Source organism: Amblyomma americanum, chromosome 8 (assembly GCF_052857255.1).
Source record: "Amblyomma americanum isolate KBUSLIRL-KWMA chromosome 8, ASM5285725v1, whole genome shotgun sequence".
Lineage (NCBI taxonomy): Eukaryota > Metazoa > Arthropoda > Arachnida > Ixodida > Ixodidae > Amblyomma > Amblyomma americanum.
Genome location: NC_135504.1, coordinates 32,217,286 through 32,235,072, shown reverse-complemented (window position 1 = coordinate 32,235,072; position 17,787 = coordinate 32,217,286). Strand labels below are relative to the sequence as shown.

Below are 17,787 nucleotides of genomic sequence, written 5' to 3'. Positions count from 1 at the left end.
TCATCTGATTTGTCCCGTTTGTGGCACTAGGAAGAAAAAGGTGACACTTTCTGAGAATGGCGACAAACTACTGGCGTAGCAGTCTCTGTCGAAGTGCCAGAAAGAATGCATATCGCAAGCGCTGGTAGTCGGCCTTCTCAGATACAGTGCACCCGTTCTCTCGGGGGTCAGACTATCAGGCCTGCGTGTGCTTGAAAGCGCGCAGGCTCGTGCTTTAAGAGTATGCTTGGGTTTGCCATGTAAAACTTCTACATGGGGCACATTTTATGAGGCCCGCGCCTGCCCAGCACGAATTTATTTTCAACAGCAGCCACTTCGTGTGCATTTGCGGCATCTGACCAGGCATCGTCATCACCCCCTGACTAACATTAGTGCGGTGCGTCCAGATGCAGCCTTTTCCAGAGCCCTTTGGATGCAGCGCAATGCGCTGCCTTCGAACTACGCGCCACACCAGATTGCGGAGGTGCCACTTTGGGCAGTACCAAAACCATCTATACGGACAATAATCCCAGGGATAACAAAGAAAACGCACATTCCAACAGTCGGACTGAAACAGCTGGCGCTGTCATACATTACATCTATGTATACTAACACCCAGCATGTTTTCGTGGACGGATCCGTTACGACCACTTCTTCAGCTGCAGCGGTGATAGTGCCAGGAAATGCCTCATGTCACAGTTTCAGGCTCATGCACAAAACGTCCTCTACGGCAACCGAATTGGCAGCCATACGAGAAGCCGTCCTTTATATTGGTCACCAGCCAGCGCAGCAATGGACTATATTCTGCGACTCGCGATCGGCATTACAGGTCGTACAAACTTATCTAAAACCAAGAGCATGCGAGCAGCTGGTTCAACAGATTGTGCTTTTGTTAGCCGAGGCTTTCCACCGCGGCCATATCATAAAGTTTCAATGGATACCGAGCCATTGCGGCATAGCGGGAAACGAGCGTGCTGACGCCGAGGCTCGGATGGCACATAGTGATGGTGCTTTCATTGAGATAGCCTTTTCAAGATCAGACATTGGAGCCTTGTTGGCGCATTTAATGCAGGCGGCAATGCAGTCGCACTGGCATGATCCGAGTCATCAACAGGACCGCGTGTGTAAGCTTGACGCTGGCTCACGATTACATTTCCCATCTGTGGTGGTGCGATGTCATGGGACTTTACTCCACCGGCTACGGCTTGGCGTTGCCTACACCAAACACTATCTTCACAAGATCGGCATCGAAAGTAACCCAAATTGCGCACAGTGCAACACACCAGAGACTATTGGACACCTTCTTTGCGCGTGCCCGAAGTATACTTCTGAAAGAACAACACTGGAGGCGACCGTGAAAAACCTGGACTCTCGCCCTCTCTCTGAGGAAACTCTTCTGGGCGCAAGGACGAGACGTTCTGATTGGTGGCGTGTGACAAAAGCCCTGGTCAACTTTTTGTGTGAAACAGGCCTGGATACTCGTTTGTGACCGCCTGTGCACAACCTACATGGTTAATGACATGTGTCGGTGTTGTGTTGCAGACACCAGTTTTGAGTTTTATGTGTGTCCAGTAACCGCGATGCGAGCGCCAGCCAGTGTTGTGTGTGTGTGTGTGTGTGCGTGTGCATAGACATCACCCGTGAAACTCATTGTATTATGCCATCATCAGCCTTCATTCACACTTTCCTTTTCCTCCCCTTCCCTTTCCCCTGTGTGGAGTAGCAGGCCAGGGCCCTGTTACCACCGGCCGACCTCTCCGCCTTTCTTTCATTAAAATTCCCTTTCTCTCTCTCGCAAGCGCTTATAAATAACCACGAAGAAAAGCTATTCAACGACACACATACGTTGGCGTCTTTGCATCATTGTGTATGTTGATCTTCTTCGTCTGATTTTTTTTAGTGCGGGGGCTATGCCACTCGTATTCAAAGATAAACTAATTTAGCTCTAAAAGAGTGAGCTGATGAGCTAGTTGGTGCTCCACTGGGACACCACAGCACAAAGAACAAAGACAGAGGAGAAACCACACAAGCGCTTTTCAATGGCCTCATCTCTATGTCCTTGTTTTTGGCGCTGCATTGCCATAAAGCACCTTTACAAGGTTCTTAAGAGGGATTTCCCGTGACGAAAAACTATAGCGAAATATACAGCACAAATTGATAAAATGACATTTTTTACGTCTGTTCGTCGAGAATTGCGAGCGGATTGCGCTTCTGATGGAGCCGCCACATCACGAATTCCGCGGCCATCCGACGACGGAGCACCAGCATCATAGTATCATCATAGAAAGGACCAGTCAGAGTTTCTGTTGGTTGCAACGCCGCCTTTATCTGACCAAAAGCACGAGCATACGAGGTGATAAAGGAGACAAACGAGGTAATAAACTTTAGAGCTGATTTTCTCAGCTTTCATTATTTCTGAGATTGCTATCGCTCATCTCTGCGGCATTTAGTAATGAATGATAGTAGAATGACACTGTTTTTTGCGCATGAATCCTGAGACATTAAGGAGTGCAATAAGACCGTATTTTTTTATACGCACCTGTAGTAGTTTTTGAAAATTATTTTGCAAGAAACGCTTTCATGTAAGTATGCATGCTTGAGTTTAACTGATATTTAAATGACTACTACTCGTTTAAATAAAGAATATCTTAATTGCGCAGAATAGGACTGTGCGAGCATGCTGACATAAATAACTTCTCCACATTCTCCTTGAATATTTAACAGCCTTGAGATGACTTTACGAGGGTGTTAATTGTAATTTCTCAAATTATTTTAGCCAGCTTAAAACAAAGTGCCAACCTGAAATCATCGTGGAAAATTACATACGTGTGCCAAATTACCGTACATTTCATGCACAAATGTCGAAAAGTCTTAATTCTCGCATCCCTGTTAACGTGCTAGCATCGCAAGCTAAACGTTCACGCTGCCTCACTTCCGTCTGGTGTGTTCAGGCAAGCTGGCCTCGCTAGACTGTACCTTTGGCCTGGAGATCTCTGGTCGTGACCGCCAGGGCCGGCGGGTCATGGGCATCACACCCTCCCAAGGGGTAGCGACGGTGGCGTTTGTGGACCGGCTCTTCCTGTGGGAAGTGCCCCAGTCCTGGACCCTGGAGGAGGCCTCCACCGTTCCCGTGGCCTACGCGACCGCCTACTACGCGCTGCTTGTACGGGGGAACATGAAGCACGGAGAGTCCCTCCTGGTCCACGCCGGCAGCGGAGCCGTCGGACAGGCAGCCATGGGCATAGCCTTTTCCATGGGGTGCAGCGTCTTCACCACCGTCGGTGAGTGGCATTTCTCAAGTGCAAGTGGAGGCAATATTGTACGACTCAGATAATTTCGATGTGACTGCACCAAAGCCTCACATGCAGAAAAGTAGAGGGAAGGGATGGTGGAAGTCTTGACAGCACAAGGTGAACAAGGGCGGAAGAGGTTTACTTGGGGGTAAGGCAGTGAGGTTGGGAGTAAGACAGTGAGTGTGAAGGCAGGGGAAGAGGAGAGGATAGGAGGGTATGGTGGGTGACAATGTGGAATGCAGAAAAAGGACTGGCGGAAAGGAAGTCTTTGGACGTTAGCAACGCTCCTGAAGAGAAATTGCCTTCGTCCGAGCTACGAAGCCAAATCTCCTAGTCGAAATAGTGGCTAGTGGAATGAGGCTTGTCTTCCGCCTTTGTCCACGTCATGCTTGCAGGAAATGGGGCACTATGTGCGCTTGTGCGATACAGCATCTATTGAGTGACAACGCACAAGCACGGAACACATGTGAAATTTCCCTAGATTTTGCCTCAAAATTTCTGGATTTCAATGGCACGTCCCGAGCCCTTTCCTTCCTGTCTTGTAGGTTACATTTCGAATGTGGCTAAATAGTTTTTGGCTGATTTATTACTGTCAGCGAAGCAACAGTCATCCGTTTGAAAGAACGTCCTCTGGAGAAAAGAGAGTGCGAAAAAAATTTATTGCGGAAATATTACACCGGCTCGACGCCCTCGACGCTTCCTAACCGTACCGTGTATTAGTGGAACATAATGTTCCTCAAACCAACATAAATATGTTAAGAAACGAGCACGGATCGTACAACTGAGCTGAGTTGTAAGATTTTAGCCGGCGGTTAAAAGCGCTGAAATGCTACTCTGGGTTGGGGAGTGGTTTTGGGAGACAAAGGCGTTATGTAAAGCGTGCACAAGAAGCTAAATAAAATAAGTAAAAACGAATAAAAGTTTGCGCTTATTGAATTGAGGTGAATATACACTGAAGGGGTATGCAAGAAGGTTTGAATGTTAGTAAACAAGCCCAATGTCTTGCAGATTGTCAGACAAAGAATTCAGTGCGGGGCGAATAGATATGAAGGGGGGAAGGGAGGCGAGGGGGCGGGGGGTAAAGAAAGGTTTCAAAGTTCTTCAGTTAGTCGAGTGTTCTGTATATAGGCAACTAAAGAGTCTAATGCATGGCGCTGCTGCAAAGGGCTGGCTGAAGTACCTGAAACACAGTTTTCTGCAGGAACAACTTCTGTGGGAGTCTTCATTCTGTGCTAGTAGTATGCTCGCTACTCCAATTACAAGGCCGCCTACGAACAATCCAGCCTTAGTGACCATGTATAACAATGCTGTCTTTCTGGTGGTCTAAGTTAAAGCGCGTATTCTGGCGACGAATGGCGGTCTGTATATACCAGCACAGAGCAGGACCGTATTCCAGAAAACGCGCCCTGAAGTTTATTTCCATGTTTCTCTTTCCATAGGTTCTAAGGAAGAACGTGAATTCCTGAAGCGCCGTTTCCCACAGCTTGAAGACCGACACTTCTCGAACTCGCGTGATCTGTCGTTTGAAGAGCACGTCTTAACCGAGACCAAAGGAAAAGGTGAGCGCGGTGATTTTTTCTCGCTTTGAAGGCTTAGTGAGTGAGATTTTCTAGCAAGCGATGTTGGCAGTGACTGCAACTGGCGACATCTAGGGTAAATTGTAGTAATCTAGAATCACAGGATTTTAGAAACTGGAGCCATTTACGTCTCCCACTAAACCTGACTTGACAATCTGCAAGGCTTTGCTGGGAACTTATAAGTGCAGCAGTTCTTGTCGGATTCAACCAATAAAAACCTCGCATTACCTTGGGTCTGGACAACTTGATAAAATTTGCCGCCAGCAGCAGCGCCCCCAGAAGCACCAATAGAATACGTAGAACTAGCGTCGTAGAACAGCACTTCTTACCTGGTCAAGGCAAGGTAACAAAAACAGACACGAACAACACAAACAGCACCTTGCAACAGCATGGCTGCAGCGCAACGGAAGAGATCAAGGAAATATCCCGGGTTGTTGCGAGGTAGCCATGTATTACTCGAAACAACACGCCCTGCCAGTTGTCTTGTTGACTCTGCGCAGCGTGCAGTTGTTTCGTTCCGCCTTTCCTTGCACTCCTAGCACATGTATGCAATTGTTGCACGCAAAGTGTGACAGGCATTGACTTTAGTTTGTCATTACGCTGTGCTGTAGCACTCTCGCGGCAGCCCTTCATTATTCTCTCCGGACTTATCACCGGGCAGGTGTTGACCTCGTCCTCAATTCGTTGGCGGAAGATAAACTCGAAGCCAGCGTGCGCTGCCTAGCACCTCACGGTCGCTTCCTGGAGATCGGCAGGTTCGACTCGGCCAGGAACTCTGCGCTGGGCATGTCCGTGTTCCTCAAGAACGTCACGTTCCACGGTGTCCTGCTGGACAGGATGCTGGCCGATGACCCGTGTGTGGAAGCAGACAAGCGCCAAGTTGCTCAGCTGGTACGCGACGGCATCGCCTCCGGCACCGTTCGGCCGCTGGAGAGCATCCGGTTCGGACGAGACCAAGTGGAGGAGGCCTTCAGGTCCATGGCTTCCGGAAAGCGCGTTGGCAAAGTGGTCATTCAGGTTGGTGGCATAGAATGACAGATGGATCACACATTCTCTCATATGTTCTTCACGGATTGCAGCTCGTTGTGAGCCAAGCTGTATGACTGCGAGCGTACCATTAACTTAATCCAGATCTGGCCTTTCCCCCAGTTGATTCAGAACACGCGTGATAAATATGGCAACGGATAATCCCTGGGCAGACGTCGTAGAGGAAGTGCTTAGATAGTGCACGAGCTTTGTCCGGTGCTCCCTGTGGTTTGTGCCGTCGTCGCCCTTGCGTCTGACTAGCCTTCAGGCAACGTAACAATGTAATGAGCAAGCATGTAGCCCTTGTCAGTGAGCGTTGATGAGGTCTTGTGGCCACCTCGCTTGAGGGCCTTATTCTTCCCTGAGCGCCAGATATGAGGCCAGGATTTAATGCGTTAGCATTAGAATCCCCATGGCAGAAAATATGTCCGTCCGTCCATCCGAAGCCTCGTCGGCAGGTCGCAAAGTGGAGACAAGGAAATCCTCCTCTCTACTTTCAGAGGAAGTAGGGAAGAATAGTGAGAGACAGGGATTGATTTCTCGAATCAATCGGATCGATCATTGTATTTTTTGTATAGCTCATCCCGAAATGATCCGCAATATGGTTCATTCTTTCTTTCAAGGGAGGTGTGTATTAACATACGTGACGAAAATGGGATCAGGGTCCGGTTTCAGGGTTAGTGCTCGCAGTAATTCGAACAGAATAATATGGGCAGAACCTGCTGCATTCAACTTGTGCGACCATATGACTTTAATGCACTTCGCCATGGCAGCCTTTGTGCGTGTTTCCGATAGCAGAGCAGGTACTGTTGTGCGATAATGCCATATTCGCGCAGATCCGGCCCGAGGAGGCAGAAAGGGGAACGGTCGTGGTGCCGCCGCTCAAAATAGAGGCAGTAGCTCGACCCTGCTTCTACGAGCACAAGTCGTACGTCATCGTCGGAGGGCTGGACGACTTCGGCCTAGAGCTGGCAGAGTGGATGGTGACCCGTGGATGCCGCAAGCTTCTCCTGACCTCCCAGTCCGGAGTGTGTACGAGCTACCAGAAGCTTTGTCTCCATCGGTGGCGGAGCTTCGGGGTCACAGTGGTCACGAGCGAGGCGGACGCTTCTAGCAGCAACGGAGCTCGCCAGGTTGTGCAGCAAGCCGCCAGCATGGGACCCGTTGGAGGAATTTTCAACGCCACCACCGTAAGTGAACAGGCGTATAGTAATGAGGAGAGTCCGTGTAAGAGGTACACGCATGTCGTGACCCACGGAAGGAGTGCTGTCGCCGATAGATTTCACTGTGCACCTCTTGCGTTCCTGGCACTTTGTTCTTTGGCACGATTATTTTTTATTCTTTATTTTCGGATTGGCGGTGCCATGGCACGGACCTCAGCTCACCGAACTACTGGTGTTGAAGGATGCATGCGTTATGGCCTTTCTGATTCCGAAGAGGACTGCCTCGCCCCTGTAGACGTTGTGCTGATTCAAACAGAGCAAACATCTTTGTCAATGGGAACTGAGAGCTGCTGTGAAAATTTAGGTTGCTCTAACAGATTATTCCTTAGAATATACGGCACATTTTTTAGAGAGTTAAGGATCCTCAGTATTTAGCACATTTTAAGAAACAAACATCCTGAAACTCATGATTCAAATGCTGGAGTTGTCGGAGAACTAGATTGATTTACAAGGTTGTGGGAGCGGCCACTTTCTTTATAGCAATATTTTCTAGCTTTCAAGCCATAGTTTGTTGGCTGAAGGACGCCGTAGAGGAGGGCTCTGTCGATTAGTTTCGATTGCACATTGGTCTTAAGCGTGCATATAAATGTCAATACTGTCATGGATGTTTTGCAGTTGCGCCTTGATCGAAATGCAATCGCCCCGGAAAGAACAAAACACGCGAAAATGGTAGTTTTGGGGGGATAAAACACGCGAACTTGTTCTCAGCAGCTGAAAGCCATAGCGATTGAGGCACAGCGGCGGGTCGGAAAAGATCGACTACACCTGTCCAGCGCCTGCCATGGGCATATATTACCACCCATGAGGAAGATTACCGCAATGCGCATTCAGATAGGTGGGGTTTTCTCGTCGGTCATTAGTGAGATGAATGCGCCTTCGGAAAAACTAAAGGCTTGCCCATTGATGTTTCCCTCCTTTTGGGACGCACTATGTCACTTTAGCAGGCTACTCATTGTAAGTTCTGACATTCCATGCTCTGTCTAGCTACATTTCATCCCTTTCATTTTAGCCAATTTTATTACTGAAAGTTTCCATAAGGTGAGTCCCATAATCCCGTATATCTTCATATGGATTATATAGAGTCAGTATGGAGTGTATGGAGTCGGTATGGTCGTTATGGGAAGCGCGTATGGAAACGTACGGACTGCATACGACGTCATGCAAATTTTAAGAAAGTTATATATAAATTTTATGGAAAGTTTATAGACTCATACAATAAACATATGGATGTCCATCTATTTTCCGCATCATATGACTCCATATTCACATAATTCCGTACGAGCGACTGGTATGGAATGTTTTAGTAGGGAAAGTATCACCAAGTCGCTTTTGCTAACTAAAATACTCTCGCTCAAATGAACAGGTTGGTAATCACATATTACTTGTTGCAGGCCACACTTAGCGCAAACATGAGTGCAGCTCTGGGGCGCAAGTTCAACCACCGGCTATAGGCACGGTCTAGCAAGTTCGGGTCACATAATAACTTTGTTCCCGCAGGTGCATCACGACGCAGCGATCGAGAACCAGACGGCCGAGACCTTCGAGACCGCCTGCAAGTCGAAGGTGGCCGTCACACAGCGTCTCGACGTATTGTCGAGGGAAGTCTGCTCAGAGCTTGACCACTTCGTCGTCTTCTCGTCAGTGGCCAGCGGTCGTGGCAACGCCGGCCGGACAAACTGTGGCTACGCTAACTCCGTAGTGGAACGGATCTGCGAACGCCGCGTCACGGACGGACTGCCCGGTGAGTGGTCACGTGACGACGTCCGTACTTCCTTCGTGACAACGGGAAACGTCGAGTGTTTGCCGATTTTGAATTGTATTGAATTCAATGTTTATTTCAGGCAGACAAGGCACAAAAGTACACGTCTGTGTAAGAGACTGAAAAAAAATTAGGCAGTGGCTTAGCTCTGGTTAAGCCTGGATATACAAGCGGAACGCTTGTAACGGCGAGTCTTGGGATCTTCCTCTTCTGACTCTCTTGTTTCCTCTTCCTCACTCGCTTGGCTGCTGCTGGCTGAAGATGCGGCCAAAACACGCTTTTCGGCTTCTTTCCGACGTCGTTTAGCAACGCGTATTTCCCGTTGTTCAGGCGTTTCGGCTGCACGTTTAGCTTTGGCTTTACCATTATTTCGGTGTTGTGCAGCCAACTCCCAAGCGAGTACTTCTGGATCGGACGAATTTAGTTTCTCAGCTTTTCTGAGCAGTCTAGCAGCAGCCGCACTCTTCTTCCCGGCCATGTCGAGTGCGCACGCCTATTCTCTGGCAAGCGCATTATACAGCCTCCTTGCGCATGCACATGACGCACATGTGCAGTAGCGCGCGGCTGCGCCGAAAGGTCAGGCGACGGCTGCGGCAGCGGCGAGGAGCGACCACCTGCGCGGCGCGTGACGTCACTCGTTTTCGCGCATGCGCATAACTCACCAGTTCGGCTCACGCGAGGCTCAGCTCTGAACCGCGTAGTGAAGCTTTTCGCTTCAAAAGGCACGGATGCCTGGCGAGTGTCAGTATCTCAATACACACAACACCTCAGCATACGGTGGGAGAAAGAAATGAATAGAGAAAAATGATGAAATTAGAAGAGTAATTCAAAAAATCAAAATTACCTTCTTGTTAGTTCACTTCTATAGTCGAAAACAACTCAAGAACTAAGCGGATTTTTCCCGTCAAAGGACCCCCTTCCAGCCAATGGCGTCGGCCGATTCTCATGACCCTGCTAGCGTGACACTGCAGGAAGTAGAAGATAAAAGGGGATAAACCCCACCCCCTTTTGTAGTCCTCTACCTGCACTGTCACGGTAGCATGTTGATGAGAATCAGCCGACGCCATTGGCTGGAAGCGGGTCCACTGACGGGGGAAAAGTAACTTCTTCCTTGAGTTGTATCCGACTATAGGTTTAATGAAATTCGTGCATTATGCACCAACAAGTGAAACGGGAAATCGGTGCTAATTTGTATGCGATGTATGCTAATTATTGCTGTAATTTTTATGCGTTCTTTTTTTGTCATACTGCCAATTTTTGCCTGAGTCTGTTCGCCTTTGGTTGGGGGGGGGGGGGGGGGAGGGTTTCTGTGTGTGTAGTGAAGGCCACGGAACTCTCAGTCAGCTTGAGAGCCGTTCTTTTCCGGTCCTTCGTCAGTTGTGCCGCCTGCGATGAAAATACAGTGATTTAATTTAATTTCGCTTGAAATAACTATTGCTAAAAGGTCAGGGCTGAGAAAACCCCTTAATAGAGGAAAGAATGCCGATATTGGCCGCGATCACATCTAGTAGCACTCCGCTTTTTGAGGCCACCGGTACTCCGCAACAGCCTATCGGAGTGATGGGCTGTTGTTATTGCTTGCAGAACACAAATCAAGTCTTCAAATGTGCATGCCTGTGCGTCTGCATGCATGGGATTTGTTTTACAATAATATGTTTCTACTATTAGTACTGGTATCGCTTGTGCTATCCTATTTTTTGCGTTTTTTTCAAATCAGCACTTTCCCCGAGCAGTGTCTCGGCCCGTATGTTTTTAAAGGTAGTATTTAGGTTTTAAGTATTCTATTTCCCATCCATTTTTTTTGGCGCCTTTGTGATTTGTCCACACCACCTTCCAAGTAACAACCAGCGACACACTCGGGTCGTCAAGGGGCAGAAACCTTTAGGCGGCGCTGCGACACACATCTGCCAAGAACCTCTTCGAGATACTGTAGTTATAAACGGGTGTGCTGATTTGTGACTCATTCCCTGTAAAGAGAACCTCCAGAGCGCCTCCCAGAGCGGGTTAGTAATGAGCAACGTATAGGATATACTGATTTGCAAACTGCTGGACGCATGTCTGTTCTCATTTTCGTTCTTACGCACCCAACCAACATCGGACTGCAACCGGATCACGTGAAGACAATGATTCCACGAATCACAAATCAGGTCTACAGCCAACCAATCTACGACTAACACCAAATTCGGTAAACCTGCTACTTGGCAAGCTCAAAAGTAAGCTTGAAATGTATATCTCGTCATATTAAAATCTTCTTTTATGCTAGCACTTTCTAGCGCGCAAAGCTGGTTGAAGGTTAAAACTGTATTTTCGCAGCTGCCCATAAAAGCGACCTAGTCGCACGGTTACCACAGCGTTGCGATTCTCGCGACTGACTGGAACCCTTCCGGTTACTGCAGGACTGGCCATACAGTGGAAAGATACCGGTAACGCTGACGTGGCCGGCGGGGCCATGCGCAATGGAGAGCTGACGGATGGAGTCATGGATCGAGTCCAGTCGAGGATCGCCTCGTGCATAGCACTGATGGACTCGTTCTTGAGCCAGGGCCATCCGGTCGTGGCCTGCTGTGTGGAGGATGGCCGCCCTCAGTGGAACGGCGGAGGAAAAAGAGATCTTATCCAGTATGCTGCGAACGTTCTCGGTGAGCGTATTTCGAAAGATGAGTAACAGTGATCACTTCGTATCAGCATACTGAAGAAATTGGCGCGGAAAAAACGAGGACAAGCGAGACAAACAAGCTCGTTTTTTTTTTTTTCGCGCCAACTTCTTCAGTATGCATATCAAGCAACTAGCCCAACTTTCTGCTCTCTTCGTATAACGTACTTTACTTCGATGAACTAACATGTTCCTCCTGAGCAACACTCGCTTTCTGTAGAGGCTTTAAAAGTAAACAGACCGTAAGTACATATTTTACGAGACAGCGCACACAGCTGGTTCGGTCGAAAAGCCCTCGGCGTAGTCGGCACCGCATGTCGGAAATAATAGGGGGCGGCGTAAAAAAAAATCGTACCATGCCAACCGCTTGCCGCAGAATGTTCTGGATGGTACGATACGATTCAGCGTTTCGTGCAACGTAAACTTACTAGTTAAGTTAGAGCCTAGCTCGCGGCAGGAATTCGAAACGACGACCTATAATCGAGGGCTACGCAAAAAAAATCGTATCATGGTAATTTGTGGTTCTATTGATTGATGATTGATTGGTGTGTGATAGGCGATGGCAAGGTAATGAAATCATCGTAATTAATTCAATAAATTAATAATGAAAAATTAAAGCAATTGGATAAAAGGGTGTTCAAAGGTGTCAAACTGCTCAGAATGTAAAGACTAACCCATTACTCTATAACGTCATGCCCTTAAGGCGGAGCTTAAATGCTCTCTCCAATTCTTCCTCATGCCTTTTCGCTACAACTTGCTTAACGCACAGGCTACAACGCACCGCTTCTTTTAAGTGTTGTGTTACAGAGCATCAAAGTGAAACGAAGAAAATCAGCAATCTGTGTCACCATTTTTCGATTAGTCTTGGTAAATAATTTTTCATCGAAAGTTTTTAGGACTGCGGGGAGAGCACCTCCCTTAATACGTGTCTCGCCAACACATAAGCGTTTAACTGTATACCAGGAGTCAACTCGCTCTGTAACTCTTCTTGCAGGTATCGAAGACCCGTCAAGTTTGAACCCGAACGTCAGTCTCGGCGAGCTGGGCATGGATTTCTTCATGAGTGTCGAGATCATGCACACGCTGGACCGAGAGTACGATCTCACCCTCTCCATGCAAGAAGTCCGGGAACTCACCGTCACTCTGTTGCAAATAATCGCCAAAGGCAAGGGCAGAAGTCCACCGCCCCAATAAGACATCACCGAGGCATTTAAGCAGGAGGTAACTGTCCTGGTCAACGTCCTTTGTTTCTGACAATTGGGCCTTGCTAACCGCTGATGTCAATGTGAATTCAGTCAATGCGCGTACCTCGCCTTGACTGGCTAATGAGCTGGACGGTAGATGCCGTGGAAGTTCGCCTTCTTCTGTGTCACATTCTGCGGAAGACATTAAACCATTTGCAAAAGAAACTGTATAGCCTCAGTGTGCCGAGGTCACTTCGATGAGGGGACCCAAAGAAGGCCGAACAATAGCTTTCCCTGTTCATTCTATGAGACTCAGACACGCTGCGGTCTCCTTTGAGAGCTTGTCCTGCCCGCCGCTATTGGTTATGGACCCGGATCTGGATCCACAAATCCCGTGAGCCTTCGAACTTCCCACAAACGGTCATAACTATATGCGACACCAAATGTCCATGAGACACACTCGGCCATTCAGGCACAGCATTCAAAAGGCATCAGTAAAGTATTCAGATGATCTCTTGCACACAGAAAGAACGCTAGGAGGTTCTCAGAAGCACAAAGAGTGGAGTACTGCCATGCCTTGCCGAGCACGGCGAGCCAGAGGATTATATTGAACAGCCAGCTGTTATTGGCCAAAAAAATCAACTCAACAGCGGCGATTGCGTCCGCCATGCCTTTACATTAATTGATGAAATTCTTGGATTTAGTGTTATGACTTCTACTGTGCAAGAGCAGCTTGGCTAAACAGCGCCGAGGCTAGCGTTTGTTTGGTTTGCATGAGAAGGGATCAATATATATATATATATATATATATATATATATATATATATATGTGTGTGTGTGTGTGTGTGTGTGTGTGTGTGTGTGTGTGTGTGTGTGTGTGTGTGTGTGTGTGTGTGTGTGTGTGTGTGTGTGTGTGTGTGTGTGTGTGTGTGTGTGTGCGCGTGTGTGCGTGCGCGTGCGCGTGCGTGCGTGCGTGCGTGTGTGTGTGTGTGTGTGTGTGTGTGTGTGTGTGTGTGTGTGTGTGTGTGTGTGTGTGTGTGTGTGTGTGTGTGTGTGTGTGTGTGTGTGTGTGTGTGTGTGTGTGTGTGTGTGTGTGTGTGTGTGTGTGTGTGTGTGTGTGTGTGTGTGTGTGTGTGTGTGTGTGTGTGTGTGTGTGTGTGTGTGTGTGTGTGTGTGTGTGTGTGTGTGTGTGTGTGTGTGTGTGTGTGTGTGTGTGTGTGTGTGTGTGTGTGTGTGTGTGTGTGTGTGTGTGTGTTAACGAAGCCAACAGTCACGAAACCAAAGGGCACAGGGGAATGTTTGTATTGTTTTAATTGTGCAGTGGCAATGAATTAGTTTAAAGAAGATTACTTATAAAGCAGCACGAAAAACAACCATGCCGCCGGTGGGATCTGAACCTACGACCTCCGAATATCGCATCCGGTGCTCTACCAACTGAGCTACGGCGACGGCTGTCTAATCTGCTGCTTTCGTGGGTATTTATATTTTGCGCTGGTGAACACTCTCAAGGTTCGCTTACAGCTGCTGCTTTATAAGTAATTTTCTTTAAACGAATTGATTGGCACTAGAAACTAAAAAAAAAGAAACATTTCCCTATGCACCTTTGTTTCGGTGACTGTTGGCTTCATTTATATATATATATATATATATATATATATATATATATATATATATATATATATATATATATATATTCACCTATTTCACCCCAGAGAGAGCCGAGCACTACGACATAGGAACCCCCGAACCTAGTAAAAAACCGTTGGGAACCCGGTAGCACTGGGGGTGACACCCTGCTATGACCACGGAAACGGAGGCTCAAGGCCACCGTTGCGGTATAAAAATTGCGTGGTTTACGCCCTTTTCGTATTTAAGGACTGGCGTTGTACTATCGCGGGCAAAAGAAAGAGATCCCCTTCCAAATTCCGACTCGTGTCACTGGGTGGGGACATTTCTTGCTCAGGAAACGACGTTTAGAAATTTTTCACTTTTTTTTCTTTCGCCCTTATCGTGGATGAGTACTCATGATCCTAGTTGACTAAAGACGTTCCTTGCGAGTTCAGATTTATTCTTCTCCTGCTTTTCTCGGGGCGGTAATCGAACTCGGAACATTTCTTTTTTGCCTTCTTTCACAGAATGCTATTCTACAGATGTGCTGATATATGTTTTGTTTGCCTGTTCGTCCACCTTACAAGCACCTCATTAGGCATGCATATTACATAAATAAAAAAATATATATACCGCCAGGGCGACACCTTCGCGAACCGGAAGCAGCTGTTTCTCAGCCGTGTGTCCTGATGAGGCTTCTTAGAGCCGCGGTTTTGAAGCGAAAAAAAAATCTTCACTACGCTAGGTAAAGCCGTCGTCGTGTAGGCCGGAAAATGACCTTGAACGACCTTCAGCCCAACCACGTTAGCCATGCATGACCATATGTGGTACAGTTATGGTGTCGAACCCTTGGCCCCTGACCTGGACCCATCACCTTTCGTTGACCTTTAACCTCTGACATTTGACATTGGGTGACCTTTTGGGTTGACCTTTGACCTTAAGAACATCCGATAAGGTGATGTGAAGCCACGTGATGACATCCGATGGGAGTGCCGTAAGACCATGTGATACCACGTCACGGCCACGTGGTCGTGTGGGTGTGTATAGAACGGCTGTCGGGAGCGTGTGGCGGAGCTGCCATAGATGAGCCTCAGACGCTTATCAAGCGCCTTTGTTTTTGGCTAAATTCCAGGGTTAGCCAAGTTAAGCCACTGCCAATTTTTTTTTTCGGTTGCGATGCCATCAAATGTGCGCATACATATTCTAATCTCTGTTCTCACCACATCGTCACCCATCACGGTCCTCTTTCTTCTCCTCTTTCCCTTTCCCCGTGAGGAGTAGCAGGCCAGATATTCATATTTGCGGCCAACCTCTTTGCCCTTCCAATCAATAAGTTTAGCTTAGTTTATGAGGGTTTAACGTCCCAAAGCGACTCAGGCTATGAGAGACGCCGTAGTGAAGGTTTCAGGAAATTTCGATCACCTGGGGTTCTTTAACGTGCACTGACAGCGCACAGCACACGGGCATCTAGAATTTCGCCTCCATCGAAATTCGACCGCCGCGGCCGGGATCGAACCGGCGTCTTTCGGGCCAGCAGCCGAGCGCCATAACCACTCAGCCACCGCGGCGGCTCCTTCCAGTCAATAAACATATCTCTCTATGTTTTCTTGCCAATTTCGCACCGTTCTTTTTTTTTTTTTTGCCTGGACAGATATTCTCTACCTCATCATCATCATGAGCCTTACTAAGCTCATTGCAGGGAAAAGGCCTCTCCCATATTTCTCCATTCAACCCTCCGCCTATCTGCCATACTTTTTCTCTGCTTTCCATCCCCGTACAGCGATTCAGTGCACCCTCGGCGGCTTCGTGGCGTTCGTAGAGAAACTCATCATGACCCCATGACTCTCCATTGTTCTTTTCTCAGAGCAGCTACAACAAGCTCCTGGTCGAAAAGGCGGAGAGAGACCACCAACGCCATGCCTGTGCTGTAGGTCCACTTCGGTCGGCATGTGTGGCGCTGAAGCGCAGTCTCGGAAATGTGGCAACTCGGCACGAACCACCAGGGCGCCTTAGCACATAGATGGACTTCACTGCAATTTTTACAGAGGCCCAGCGTGCAAGCGAAAATAAAGAACTAATAAAAATAATTACCATTTTTGGCAGTCACATCTCTTTTTCCTGTACACCGATTTGAGAAAACGGCGAGCTTTTTTTGTGTGTTCTGCGTTTTCTTATTCATCATTTATTTTATTTTCCTTGCATTGTACTGTGCCATGGAGCCCCTGCCATGAAGAAAATTATTGGACTGCATTTATGTTTCCTGCATTTGTGTCATTACATTTGTTCTGTGCTACCACTGGTACTCAAATTTTTCAGGCAATTTTTCTTCTTAATCCTGCAGGCTGTCCATTCGAAAATGCCGTTGTGGAATCGGATCCGTGACTGCACAATAATCATGGTAACCCTAACAGGAGTAGAAATTTTCAAAATGTTGGGCTCCTTTATTCTTGCTTAATACGTAATGGCTGGCTAGTTGGTAGTGCATACTTAGGACTACAGCGCAGTAACAGCACGGACAAGGCAAGAAAAGGACGCATAAACAGCCGCTGACTAATATTCTGATCATTTTTGGCAGGTATACAGTAACCTTATATTAGGTAACTCTTGTATAAGTATTCAGGTTGGTAGTACTTTACAGGTTACACTGTACCCTTAATTTTTTTGCCAGTGGAATGTGTACAGCCCGGTTAAGGACTCTTGCATATTAACGAACGAGAAAAGCCGGAGAGAGGCAAAGAATGGATAGCACCGAAGCCAAAGTTATCAATTAGACAACTGATCGCGCCCTCACTTCCACAGTTCCGTGCAATTTCCACCCTTCATCACGTGCAGAACAGTAGCTCCCTTCAGTAGTCGGCCCCCGCCACAACACCCCTCGCCAATAGCCGTCACCTCGACACAGATGTGATCTCAAAACACTGCGCCGCTGGGAGCCAGAAAAGCAAAACGCAGAATAAAGAAGATATGTACGAAGCGTTATGTTTAAAAGCACTCGTGGTCAAGTAGGAAAGTAGAGACTTGAATAGACATGGCGATAAGCGAAAAGTAAAAGACACAGAAAAGATGCCTCAAAAGTACTCACTCTCCGCTCGTGACTCAATGCATTTGGCGATCGGCTATTCTGTTCAAGGTCGCGGGGTGGAATCCCGGAGGTGGCAGTAGGATTTCTTTCAAGGCAAACTGCAAAAGATGCTCGTGTCCTGTGCGATGTCAGTGCACTTTGAAGAACCATAAAGGCTGTCGAAATCAATTCGTAGCCCTACGCTACGGCATCTCTAATAGCCCCAGGTACCAGTTCGGGACTTAACATAACATAATTTAACATAACTTAACATAACTTCTAACTTTTACAGTGCAACTAGTAAGAACTATTGACGCCGGTAGGTGGTTCCACTTGATGATCTTAGTAGAAATTATTCTTGCTAGGACACGGTACGGCGTAATGGAGAACAGCACCTCATGCTGACGAGCTATGCCTGATGAAA

General features: G+C 47.7%; 1 pseudogene across 1 annotated transcript in view; it reads left to right on the top strand.

Annotated features, from left to right (window-relative positions):
* The window catches only part of LOC144102283 (fatty acid synthase-like), a 53,574-nt pseudogene extending 37,252 nt beyond the window's left edge, over nucleotides 1-16,322 (top strand). Inside the window, exons 19-26 of the transcript XR_013308193.1 lie at nucleotides 2,931-3,260; nucleotides 4,712-4,831; nucleotides 5,511-5,866; nucleotides 6,712-7,065; nucleotides 8,596-8,839; nucleotides 11,254-11,496; nucleotides 12,505-12,731; nucleotides 16,167-16,322. The product of XR_013308193.1 is annotated as a fatty acid synthase-like (transcript). The remainder of the gene's footprint in view (nucleotides 1-2,930; nucleotides 3,261-4,711; nucleotides 4,832-5,510; nucleotides 5,867-6,711; nucleotides 7,066-8,595; nucleotides 8,840-11,253; nucleotides 11,497-12,504; nucleotides 12,732-16,166) is intronic.
* The last annotated feature ends 1,465 nt before the right edge of the window (nucleotides 16,323-17,787 follow it).